The sequence below is a fragment of the Sminthopsis crassicaudata genome, chromosome 2, assembly GCF_048593235.1.
Source record: "Sminthopsis crassicaudata isolate SCR6 chromosome 2, ASM4859323v1, whole genome shotgun sequence".
Lineage (NCBI taxonomy): Eukaryota > Metazoa > Chordata > Mammalia > Dasyuromorphia > Dasyuridae > Sminthopsis > Sminthopsis crassicaudata.
Window position 1 is genome coordinate 602,395,959 of NC_133618.1, and position 13,748 is coordinate 602,409,706.

The window sequence follows — 13,748 nt, forward strand, 5'->3', positions numbered from 1 at the left end:
AGATGTGGGCTGGGAGGAAGGAGAATGGGAGGGAGGGAGGGGGCGGTGCAGGAGGGGGCGGGGTGCTTCAGACCTGAGCCTCTGCTCTGCCAACTCCTAAGTTCATTGTCTACGTCCTCAGCCCGTCGCTCCAGCCGCTGCTACCGCCGCCGCCTTTGCTGCTGCAGTCTCCGCCGCCGCCGCCTCAGCCTCTGTAGCGAGAAGAGCGCTGGGTGGGAGAGAGAGACTGTGCGCACGCGGCTTCGGGTCCCTGGGTCTCCCAGGCGCTCTACAGCCTTGGAGTGTCTTCACGGCGATCGCTGCAGCCACCGCAGCTCCCTCCGGCCTCTGTCTCCCACCTCAGCTTTGGAGCTGGGCAGCCCTGGCCACCCCACCCCCACCCCCACTCGTGCATGCACGGGAAGAAAAGCGCTGCTTCTGAGTGTGTGTGTGTGTGTGTACATTTAATCACTTACATGTTTTCAGTATCGTGAGTGACGAAACTTGTACCTGGAGTGTGCAAACGGGGCCCTCCTTAGAGGCGATCCGGAGTCATCTTTAAATGCTCTCGGATTCGACTTGATCAGAGAGAAAAAGGAAAATGTTCAAGAATGGAGTGAATACATGTTACTGACGGACACTCGGATAACGCACCCCGTGTTAACACCCCCCCTTCCAGTGTCTCCAATTTGGATGTGCAATTAAGAAGTTTAGCTCGGTGGGGTTAGCTATTGTTGTTTTTCCTGCTTTGAAGTAAACACAATTCTATTTATTTATTTATTTCAGTGATGCTATGATACAATTAAAAAGCAAACGGAAAACTCCGTCCAAATGGAGAGCAGCAATTACTCACTGCCAGGACATTCGGAAATAACTTTTAAGACCTGGAGTCAATCCATACATTGATATTCAAGGCCACAGCACATAGGGGGTGGGTGCCCACTTTTCTCTCTCTCTCTCTCTTTTTTTTTTTTTTTTTTCCTGATCAAGGGGACCCTTGCTTCTTGTCAGCCATGAATGTTTGCTTATGCTTGGAGTGCAAAGGCTCAAAGAGATTCCAGTTCCATGGTTTGCCACAACTGACTCAGAGGCAGCTGCCTGAAGAAAACACCTGGTTAAGGCTCAGAAGAAGCCTGTAATTTGAATATGTTTAATCTCCTTTCTCAGGACTGACAGTTAAGAAATGGACACTTCATAGAAATCTGAAAAATAGGCTTACTTAGGAAAAATGTTGTGTTTATAGTATGTTTGGAACTGGTGTGTCCTGTTTTCTGAAATCATGATCTTTTTATTCCTGCTCTAACTTCAGGTCCTCTCCACCCTCCTCATAGTCCACAGTGAAGTCATAAACCTCTCCATAGCAACTAATTGGGAGGTTATAATCAGGGGATTATTACTTCAGGCAGGGGGGAAATAGGAGGAATAAATGAGTTCTTCAAAACAATATCTTGTTTTCATGCAAAATACTAATCTAAAATAAAAAATCTACAAAGAAAGATTAATATGAAAAATGGACTTAACAATGTATGCTTGGAATAGATCTGTTTTTCATGTGGAACAACTGAGCCTTTAAAACAAGGACACACACACAAAACCCTTCCCCCCAAAATACAATGAACTCCTTTTTGCTACGTTCACAATTCCCAGTAGATCATGATGCCATTTTTCAAATTCTTACATAGCTGCTCCATTTGGGTTTATTTATTAGCGACCAAGAAAAGACCCTCTCCCCTCCTTTTTTTTCCTCAGTAAGGTTGATATAGACAAATAATTGCATCAGGGGAACTCTGAGCTGCGGAGAGAACTGGTTGTACATATGTAGATAGAGACGCCTCTCCACCAGACAGCCATCAGTTCATGGTATCCAACTGGTTTAAACAAACATGAAGAATTTTAGAGGCAAACAGCAAAAGGAAATTCCCCTCCTGTAAGCTTGAATGGGGAAAATATTCAGTAACCACACATACCGAAGTCTCTCTTTCTCTCCATGTAAACACAGAACTCAGTTATGGAAACAGACCAGTGTGTGCACACATCCTTTCCAAATACATATGCTAAGAATGAGAGTTGACATGTTGTAAATTGTATTTAGATAAACTGGATGACCTTGATTTGGATTTCCCTACAGTCTTTTTGGATACTTAGTCAGTCAAAGGATATTCCTCTGTCAAGCTACTTTAAAACACAACTTTATTGGGGGTTTTTTTTGGGGGGGTTGTTTGTTTTTTTTAATGAGTGGAAAAAAGAGCCAATGTATGTAGAATTTACATCATCATCATATCTAGAGCCCCTTTCAGCCATGCTATTAATTCCTAATTCAGGAAGGATATTTAAAAAAAATGAAGGGTATTCAGTAGGGTTTTGAAAGTATAAATAAATTACTTGAGGACATGTGTCAAGTCTCCCAGTGATTCACAAAACAGTTTTTATTGACACAGCACTTTAAGCTTTGCAAAGCTCTATGTTTTTGGAGAGGAAAGGGTTACACTTTGCAAATAACTTTTCTTTCCCTCTGTCTCCTTGGATCCCCAAAACAACATTAGGAGGTAGATACTATTATTGCCTCTCCCCCCTATTAAAGATGAGTAAACTGAGACTAAAAGAGTGATTTCACCAGAGACACACAGTTATGCATCTGAGTTGAAATATGAACCAGACCTTTGCAGCTTCTAGGCTAGCTCCAAGATACTGAATTTGGTTGAGGTCAAGAAAACTGAGCTGTTGTCCTAACTCTGACATGCCTCATTCTGTAAAATGGGGACAATGTTTGTCCCCAGTATGGTGATAACCAGTTAAAGTAGAACTATTTTAATTTTAATACTGTTTTTTTTCTACCTGCTTTACCTATGTTAACCTTATCTAAAATTTCCATATCCCTTTAATAAAAAGGGGATCTCATCTCAAGATAGTTTCCTATTCTAAATTTATGTTTGTAATTTATAAAATGCTATATAAATGTAAACTATCAGTATCAACAGGGAGATAATAAATAACTAATTATCTATTTGCCTATTTCTGGATAATTGGAGATGTTCCTACTTCCTAAATATCACACACATCATAACAGTTTGAGCTATACTCCTTTGAGGACATAAGATTTTAGCATTTTAAAAATATTGATCCTTGAAGAACTCCCCCTCAAATGTGCCATAGGCAAGTAACACATTCTTTATCACTTAGTAATTACTAGCCAAAATGGACCCAATCCTGAAGAGATGAAGAAAGCCAAGGGAGAGAAATAGACTGGCCCCAAAGAAAAACTTTCTTTACTTTTTGTTGTTGGTAAAGATTTGCCAAGTGTGTAATATCTGGACCAACACAGCAGCTCCAGAGTCAGCTTCCAATTTCATTCCCCAAGAAGTGACCTACCTCTCTGTCTGTACTATGAGTGACATATTTAGACTCTGCAGCAATCTGAAGTGCATTTAAATTATATAAATTTAGAAATACTGTGGTTAGAACTCTTCTACAGTAAGACATCCTTTAAGTGCACTTTAAACCAATTTTGGTATGCTAATTCATCACCAATATATATGAAATTTGGGGTCTTGTGAAAATTTCCTATACTTGTTCCAAAATCTAAATCTGAACTATAATTATGCCAAAAAATAGTTCCTATAATAATTCATCAGGAACAGAGTCAATATTTTTTAACAAAACTAAAGCAACAGGTATGAGATATAACTATAAAGCAGTGATATTGCTTTTTAAAAGCTAATAATAACCTATGTTTTTGGAACTTTCCAGTTTATAGATCAATTATTATTCACAATGATATTGTGAAGTAATATAAGCATTATCATTCCCATTTGTTTTTGTTGAGTTGTTTTTCAGTCCAGTCTGGTACTTCATGAACTCCATTTGGTATTTTTTTTACAAAGATACTAGATTGGTTTCCATTTTCTTCTCCAGTTTATTTTACAGATCAGGAAATTGAAGCAAACAGCCTCAAGTGACTTGCCCAGGGTCACACAGTGACAAATTTGAATTAAGGAAGAGGAGGCTTTCTGGCTCTAAGCACAACACACTGTACATTCTGTCCCTGGATGACCCCGATACCCATTTAGCAATGAGGAAATTGAGATTTAAAACCAGAAGTGGCTAGATTAATAAACTCTGGTCTGTAATCCTACTCCTTTGTTCAGGTGCCCCTTCCATATGTATTTTCTTATTATAATGATGCTGCCATTTCTGGAACCTCTTTGGGAGCTACCTGCAAAGTTAGTTTATCAACCATGCAACCATGGCTGGAAGGCCAACCCCCTCCAAAACCCTTATCTTATAAAAAAGGAAGCTGAGGTAAGGTTGAGTTACTTGCCCAAAGTCACATAGTAAATCATAAAGAAAGACTTGAAAGTCAGAGTCTTTAACCCTTCATTTAGCATACTTTCTACTGCATTAGAAGGCATAAAAGGTTGGACTTAAAGTTAAGAAGCTCTGAGTTCAAGTCTCCCCCTCAGACATTGCTGGCTTTGTGATCCTGACAAAATCCTTAACTCCCTTTTGACTCATTTACTCATCTCTAAAATGGGAATAATAATACCCTTTAACTCACAGGGTTGTGTAGAGGATCAAATTATATATACATATACATAATATATGGTTTATATTATTATTCCTATTATAGAGATATATAAACTGAGGTTAAATAAAGTTTCAGGAATTCTGAAGACATCGAGTTCTCTTTTTTATAGTCTTATATTGGTTAATATAATTGTAATGTAATTAATTGATTAATGTAATTGTTCCCCAAATTTACCCTCCAGTTTGATCACTCATTTCATCTTCCAATCACAGTTAAATTTACTTGTGGCTCTTCAAAAAAATACTAAAAAGATAAAGATTTGCCTTATTTGAAAGAGAGCATCACAACCTAAAAAAGCACTTTCAGAATTACCAAAATCTGAAGAGCAAAGCTAACCTAACTGCCCCTGAGACCTACTTTGAAGGGACCATCATAGTTGGGTGGCATCTATGTCAGTTTTAATAGGTGAATGAAATCTCTCAGTCATATCTATGTCCTAGAAAACAATAAATCATAAGCATTTACTAAGATCCAGGCTTGGTGTTGGGCCTTGAGCTACCAGCAACAAAATAATTACCATAATGCCAACTAATAGGGGAGTAGCTAAAGTTGAAAAAACGGTCTATTCTCTGAACATTTGAAATAATACCAAAAACAGTTTGAAAATAAAATGGTTTACACTGGCTATCATTTTTTACTTCTTAGTCACATTGCCATCTGATATATAGCATCAAACTGCAAAAAAATGAGTTGTTTTGGTAAATTTAGAGCAACAGTTCCTGCTCCAAATATGAAATTCTAAGCTTTTGAAATACATTTTGCTTTCTTGGTTGAATGCTGAATGCATTCAGATGTTTCAAAGCAGGGTTCAGGAAGATAATGGAAATGGCACACCTATTCCTAGGTGTTTCAAGTTGTAATTTCTCTGGACCTTTCTCCTTTGGCCAATCTGTCAAGTGGCAAATGCTAGGTAGATGGAAGGTCCCACTTACATTAATTTATAGAGTAAAAAGGGGGAAGAAATTGTACGAGAATTCTAACAACACAGGCCCCCAGAATTTTAAGCCTGGAAGAGACTTTAGAAATGATCTAATTTTGAGTAGGAAGGGAGAGGAGAGTATGAGATCTATGATTCTAATGGTATAAGATATAGTTTCATTAAGAAAACTATCTTTACCAATTTGGTTAGGCACAAATTCAACAACTTAGACTTTTTGAGAAAGTTGTGCAGAGGGAGAAAAATCCTAATTCAGAAATGCTTTGTGTTACTGGTATCTTCCAGTTTGACTGTGACATGTTCAAATCCTATTAGCCAACTTCAAATAATCTTGTTTAAGGAACTTGGGACTTTCCACTCTTGTATAATGTTATGACCACTAGATCAGGGAGATGTCTTAAGTTTTAATAATAAATCATTCAAATATAGGAACCTAACACACATTGATTAGTTTAGCTTCATTGACCTATTACAAAATGCTGCTGGTTGCTAACATACTTTAAGTTGGCTAGAAAAGCTATAGAAACCAAATTTATATCCTAATAGTAAGCAATTTTCCTTAGTGCACTAATAAATCTCTTTTCCTTCAGTTTGACTACTCATTTTATTTGACATCCAGTTTTGCAAACCAGATGGTACCCCATTGGGGGGCACTGAGAGGTTAAGGGAGTTATCAAAAATTAAATAGCTGATATGGTTCAGAGGCAGGATCTGAACCCAAGTCTTGATTGAGACTAGCTCTCTATCCATTATATCAAATGAGCTTTCAATGTAATTATATTTTTTCCATAGAATTCAGTCATATAAATTCAACATGGTGTATTCTTTTGATATCATCAAGAACAATTCCCTCTTTCTATAGATTAAAAAACAAACAAAAAAAAAATCTGAAACCCAGAGATAATGTGACATGCTTAAGATCAAGCCATTTATTGATGACAAAGCCAATAGTAGAACGAAGGTCTCCAGGACATCAGAAGAAATACTGGGTTTTCTATCAAAATACTTTGATTCAAATCCGAGTTTTAACATTTACTAGCCATATAATTTTGAGAAAGTCAATTCAAATCAACAATCTTTTATTAAGGACAACATTTAAATTAACAGCAGACAATGTTATATATGCATATATATACATATATATGTATATATATATATACACATATGTACTATGTATATTATACATACATAATATATGTATATATGCACATACATGTGTGTGTATTAGCAGCTCTTTTTGTAGGGAGCTAGAAATTGGAAATGTGGGGATACATATCAACTAGGGGGTGGCTGAAAAATTTTTGGTATATGTTTGTGATGGAATACTATTGTACTGTAACAAATGACAAACATGATGGTTTCAAAAAACTTATAAAAAAAGACTTATATGAACAAATACAAGTAAAATAGAACATTATCAGCCATATTGTAAACAATCATCAACTCTGAAAGACTTGGCTACTCTGATTAATACACAGATTTAAGATACTGTCTGAGGCAATATTTGAACTCAGGTCTTCCTTATTTCCTGGGTTGGTACTCTATCCATTGCACCATCTAGCTGCTCTTAATTTCTTGTATTCTGACTGGATAGGGCCGGAATATGAGGGAGGGAAAGAATCTAGAAATCATTTTTTTCAAATGAATGTTAAAAATAAATGTACAAATAAATAGATCAATTAATAATTTTTAGAAAGGGGTTATATTCCAACATGGGCATATAATATATACACAGAAAAATACTAATTCTAAAACATCTGGAAATTAATACAAAGTAATTTCAAGAAGTAATTATTTTGTATAGGAGGCAGAATTTAAAATATAAGAAAGTAGAGGTTCTAAAAAGTGACTATGAGAAGGGAGTGCATATCAAATTTGAAGGATATGTCCTTTGCAAAGGCATTGGGTGGGTAGCGGTATGGTGTGTGTAAGGACCGGATAAGAGACCAATTTAAATGGAACAGATAGTGTGGTAAAATGGTACAAAGTAAAAGGATGTGGTGTAGTATCTAAGAATAGTTTCCTTTCTCTCTCATCTCAGAAAACAGGCTTCCCAAAGTAATCCCAGATTCAAGTTACTCTGTGGTTCTGCATTCCCTTAAAATCATAGCTCATGGGCCTTCACCAATATTTGCCATTCTAATAAACCAGAAGACATGGTTAATTCAAAAGATAAACATTTAATGCAACACCTTAATAAGAAATCTGGGGAGGGGAATATTTCTTCACATTAAACATACAAGGTTTAAAAAAAGCATGTGGTCTCATAAATGCATGAATCATTAGTAGGAAGAATGTATACATGTACAAAATACATGAGGAGAGACACACTTTGGGATCTCCCAGAGGCAATGGCATATAAATGGAGGGCAACTCAGGTTTCTGCCAGGCATGTGTATGTGTGCTTCTATATATGCATATGTACATGTGTGCTACTTTTGACACATGTTGTTCCTGCTGGTCTCACATTGTCATTTGTTGATATTGTACTGCTAGTCCTCTGGTTTCTACTGCTTGCTACAAGTCCTTCACAACTCCTCTGGGTACAAAGTTGTGGAATTACTCTCTCCATCTAGCTTCTTACTTCTCAGCTAGAGAACTCACTAAAGTATGACATCTTTACCAGCAGCTAAAGAATAAATGCTGTCATTTTTCTTTTAGCATAAAATATATTTAAATTATAGATATTTTAAAGACACAGAGTCTTTAACTACCCTGTTGTGGGACTAGAAAAACAAATAAAAATTTGACTGTCTTTTTCTTTTAAGAGACAGATCTGTTTCTCAGAGCTTCAGCTGAGACAAGAGTCTTATCTACAGAAGGAAATTCCCCTACCTAGTAGTTAAGGTCTTTGGAACACAAAAGTGCCATTACTTAATGCTCATGAACTTCATTCTATTTTTTAACCTTGACTTATTACTTATTAGAAACAGGATCTTTGGCACAATTATCTATCTGAATTAAAGTCAGAAAGTCTTCATTATTCCTAATTTCTTCCTGTGCACCTTCCTGTGCCTTCAAACCTACTTCTTGGGGTCTCCGATAAAACCCCACAGAGCCACATGGATCTTATCCACTATGTTTTTTGTTTTTTATTTAAAGCTGCCCAGCATGCTTTGCATCTGTAGTTCAAACCAATTTGAGCAAACAAAAAAACCTTATTGCCTTCCTCCTGCTTTGCAATAGTCCTACTTTTAATATGTAAAGGTGGTCTACCAACAAGCCTACCTGACAACTGGAGAGATTAGTGGGAATCAGATTGTAGAGAGATTCAAATGCAAGATTGAGACTTTTGGTTTTATGCCTGAGACAGTAGGGAGCCCCTGAATTTTGAATAATAATAACAACAATAAAACCATTTATATGGCACTCACTATGCTAAGCACTTTAGAATGTTATCTCATTTGATCCTCACAACAGACCTGGAAGGTATGTGCTATTATTTTTGTAGCAAGAGGAAATTGAGAAAAAAATTGAAACAAATATTTCAGTGACTTATTCAGGTTCATGTAGCTATTAAGTATCTGAATTCAGGTCTTCCTGACTCCAGCCCCAATCTTTATCTACTTTGTTCCCTAAACTGCCTAAGGTACAAAAAGTGACTTAGTCATGTTTGTTGAGTTATTTTTCAGTCATATCCAATTCTCTGTGATCTCTTTTGGATAGATCCTAGTTTGACATTGCCTTTTCCAGTTCATTTTATAAATAAGGAATTTGTTATAAACAGGATTAAATTACTTGCTTATGGTCATATAGTTAGCAAATGCCTTGAGGTCAAATTTGAACTCTGGAAAAGGACTCCAGGCCTGGCATTCTATCTATTGTGCCACCTAACTGCCTTCAAAATAGTCATATCTGTATGGACTATTAATTTAGGAGGAATGTGGAGGATGGATTTGGAATTGGGGAGATTGCAGATTGCATGTAAAATAATGGATTAAGAAGCTATTGTGTAACTAGGGTGATAGTGCTGCACATGAAAGATGTAGAGGGAGATATGGACAAGATTTGGCAACTCATTGAATAACTGAAAGTACTTTAAACTCTCTGGGTTTCAGTTTTCTTCTTTTTAAGATAAAGCTAATAATATTTATGCCATAGGCTTCAAGGTTATTTCAAAGATTGGATAAAACAATATATGGAAAGTACTTACAAAATATATTTATACAAGTACCACCTTAGTTTAGTAGAGATAGTGTGATGCACAGTCTCAGAGATGTAGATTTGTTTCCCATGTTGAAATCTTTCCTATGAGGGTTCAATCTGGAGCCAGGGGCATGGGCACAAAGAGATAACATGGAATAATGGATAGTACACAAGATTTGGAGCCAGAATTTGAGTTCAAATCTTACTTTGGGTGATCACTAACTGACTGTGTAAGCCCTTAAATCTGACTGATGCTTCAATTTTTTATCTGTAAAATTAAAAAAAAAATCTGGCCTTGATGGTCTCTAAGGTTTTCTTGCTATAAATCTAACAATCCTTTATGTTTTTCTAAGACAACTCACTATATCTCTCTGATCCTCAATGTCTTTTTCTTTAAAGTGAGATAATTCGAGATTACTTTTAAGGCTCTTTCCAATTCTAAATTCTAGAATAACTTCTGAAAAGTCCTGACTTTTGATTTAGTGCATTCACTATAACCCATTGATCCCCATTTTTTTTAACAAATTATTCTACTGAGGACAAATCTGCTCACTATGAAACTGTGAGTAACTGTGACAAATTATATCTATAGAAACACAGAACTGGGAGTTATTAGATTCAGTTACCAGAATTCCATTTTTCCTTGTTGTAAGTCCCTGTAAATAGACATTTTACTGAGTGAAATGAACACTAGAGCCTTGAAACAAAATCTAGATTTGAATCTGGTTCTGTAGCTTATTAGCTGTGAGATTTTGATCAAGTAATCTGACTTCTATGGTTATAGTCATGAATTGGGCTAGGTAACCTCTAAAGTTCTTTCCAATGCTAACATTGTATGAGCTTATGCATGATAGTACGTGAGAATAGTTCCAGTAAAGGGGAAGCCAGTCTGGAAAAATACAAATCATAAAATCACATTCAATGGAGCTTTAGTCTAGCCCCATTAGGTCCTGAAATATGGATGGAAAAAAATCAAACCCCATTTGGAAAAAAAGAAATCTTGATGAAATACATTCAATGGTGTTTCACTTTGGCTCTATCAATATTTTAATGTACAGACTGAGTAAATGCCAAGCTCAAACAGGATAGAAAAGAATAAAAAGTTAAAAAAATTAGTGGAGATAAGAAATAGATTAAGGTCTATTGCTTAGCACAGTGCCTGATACATAGTAGGCACTTAAGAAATTCCAGATAGATAGATAGACAGACAGACAGACAGACAGACAGACAGATAGACAGATAGATAGATAAAGATAGATAAACGAAGTTAAAACTAAAATTTAAATCATTAAATTTGTCTTTAGAGCTCCTTTTGTTTCTCCTTTTCTTTCCCTTCTTTCCCAATAAGATCCTTATAATCCTTAAAGCATGCATAACCTGGGATTCTTTATATCTCTGACCCCTACCGAAATTTGTCCTCAGGAAAGGATCTGAGAGTTATACTTGTCTAATAGTGATTTTTAAGTTCCTTGTGTTTTTGTTTGTTTGTTTTGTTTTTCAGGGATGTTTACTTTTTCAGCATATAGGAATTTTTTTTTCTTGATCCTTTTCTCTCTTTTCCTCACCATCCCTGCATGTATATCTTATTTTTATTTAATTATATACAGATTTCATGTATACTTCTCTAACTATATGCCATTTTCCTGCAGATTGTAAGTTTTTTTGAGAGCAGGCCTTCTTTGTTTCTTCTTCCCTTTCCTCCTTCCTTACCTTCTTCCTTTCTTTTTCCCTTCCTTCCTTCTTCTCTCTATCCCTTTATCTTCTCTTACCCCTTTCTCTCTCTTTCTCCTTCTTCCTTTTTCCCTCTTTCCTTCCTTTCCTCCTCCCTCTTTTCTTTCTTTCTTTCTTTCTTTCTTTCTTTCTTTCTTTCTTTCTTTCTTTCTTTCTTTCTTTCTTTCTTTCTTTCTTTCTTTCTTTCTCTTCTATCTTGATATCTCTAGCATGTAGTAGGCACTCAGAAAATATTTTTTTGATTGAATTGACTTTGATCCTTATTAAAGAAATTTTAGAAATTCTATTTAGGATTGTTGTTTCAGAGTTAGAAGTGGACCCATTTAATACTGGAAGTCCTTAACAATCTGGCTTCCTTCTGGCTTATTGCACATTACGACACTTCCCTTGTTTTACTTACCAGCTAAATTGTTCTACTTCTTAAAATGTACTCTCCCTCTCATCTTCCCTTTACAATCTTTAGCTCTTTAGATACCACTTCCTGGAGCAATATTTTCCTTATCCTCTGCTTCTCCCTCTCTACCAAAGGCTCCTTCTCAGCTTTGGCAAGAGCATATTGCTTTTCTTTTGGGCAAATATGGTCTCTCTAAATACAAAGGACAAGCCCTATTTCTTGCATTTTCTGGCTTTTTATACTTTCACTGGTGTCTCCCCAAAGTGCTCAAGATACAACATAAATACATAATTTTCCACTAAGGAAACTATGCATTTCTCCATATGAAAGACATACTTGATACAATACATACACAAATTCTTGTTGACAAGAACATGAGTAAAATAAGTACTATTATAGTTCTCTGGGAGGCTTTGATTTAAGCCTCAGAACATGCAGTAGTTTTCAGGACCACTAAAGAGGCATTTTACATTTTACCTCAGCTCTGCACTGTCCAAACAATTCGCTCTTTGTTGATGTATTCTGGAAAGGCAAGTCATTGCTTATTGTTCTGCCTCCTGCCTGCGGTCATCTCCTCTGCTGCTTGCTGCCAGCAACCTCTGGCTGAGAGTTCTAGGATTCTTGCACTTCTTGAAGTCACTAGGCTGTCTCCCAGAGTTTGTGAAAACATTCATATTAGGACAATGACTCAGCCACCTATGCTCAAGGACAGAACAAAACACTGAAGAGGCATCCAGATGTCTTTTAATCTGTGCATGGGGTGTGGAGGGGAAAATCTTCATGTCCCTAAATTATTGTAGAGAGAGCATTTTCTTGAGAGTTAGAAGATCCAGATGCTAAAAAGCCCTTTCTGCTTCCAGACCTACAATCCTACAAATTAGCTGTCCAAAGATACCCACTTTATCTTTATTTGGGTTGGGCTCAAGTGAATTGGCACAGTGCAGTGGGAAAAGTACTGGATTGAGAGTCAGAGTAGCTGGATTCAGGTCCTGACTGTGGGTTGCATAAGGGTCCGTGGAAAAGGCACTTAGACTTTCTTAGTCTTCTATAACTGTAAAATGAAAGAGATGGCACTAGATTATCTGTAAACTTCTAGCTTTAAATCTATATGAGTCTAAGCCAATTTTGTAGACGAGGTTCTGGAATGACCACAATTCAGGTTTCTATTCAGGTTTATTCCCCAATCATGTTGGATCTTTAGCTGAGTTGACCAGGTGGTGATTCTCATCAATGGTAAAGCTAGGAGGTATTTGCCAAATGCATCAAGCACTTCTACTGAGCCACAGTCTGTTCAATGGATTTGTTCTCCAAAACATAACATACTCTAATCCTTAGTATGCTTCACTCCTATTCTCTTTACATATGATACTTTGGATTTTAAAGAAGTAAAGAGAAAAAGAAATTCAGGTCAAGGGAAGAAATTGAAAATGATAAAGAGAGGAGATGAAAGAAAACTCAGAACAGCCAACTGTATAGTGTAGAGAAAAGAAGCCTGGACTAGATATATGAGTTTCCCTTCTGAGACTCCACATACTTGTGTGCCTTAGCAACTTCCCTTCTTGATGCATCTAGTTTCTTATTTATAAAATAAATGGGTTAGACTAAATGATCTTCACAATTCTACTTCTAATATTCTATGACTGGCTGATTTTTTTTAGCAGGGGTTAATATTCTTTTTTGTATGTCATAGAACCTTCTGGCCACTTGGTAAAGCTGATGAACCCCTTCTCAGAAAAAAATCAATGCATCAAGAAAAATGCATATTATTAAAGAAACTCATTATATTGAAATAGTTGTCAAAGTAGCAGAAAAAAGTTTATGGACTACCCCTGTAAGAATCTACCAGATTAGAGAACTGTTCAAATGGAGAGAAATTAGCCTATCCCTCTTGGTAGAGAAGTGACAGGGACCAAGGGAACTATATAGACAGTAGGTTTAGGTCAGGTAATTGTATTGGTTGTTTTTCTTATCTACTG

At 36.4% G+C, this 13,748-nt stretch overlaps 1 protein-coding gene across 3 annotated transcripts in view; it reads right to left on the reverse strand.

Moving 5' to 3' along the window:
* The window catches only part of CHST15 (carbohydrate sulfotransferase 15), a 139,736-nt gene extending 139,572 nt beyond the window's left edge, over nt 1–164 (reverse strand). For 2 of the 3 annotated variants that reach the window (XM_074295803.1, XM_074295805.1), the window contains exon 1: nt 1. This exon is cut by the window's left edge and continues 175 nt beyond it. The gene's annotated coding sequence lies outside the window, so the exon portion shown is untranslated. The other variant, XM_074295806.1, reaches the window with a different exon arrangement.
* Nucleotides 165–13,748: the final 13,584 nt, after the last annotated feature.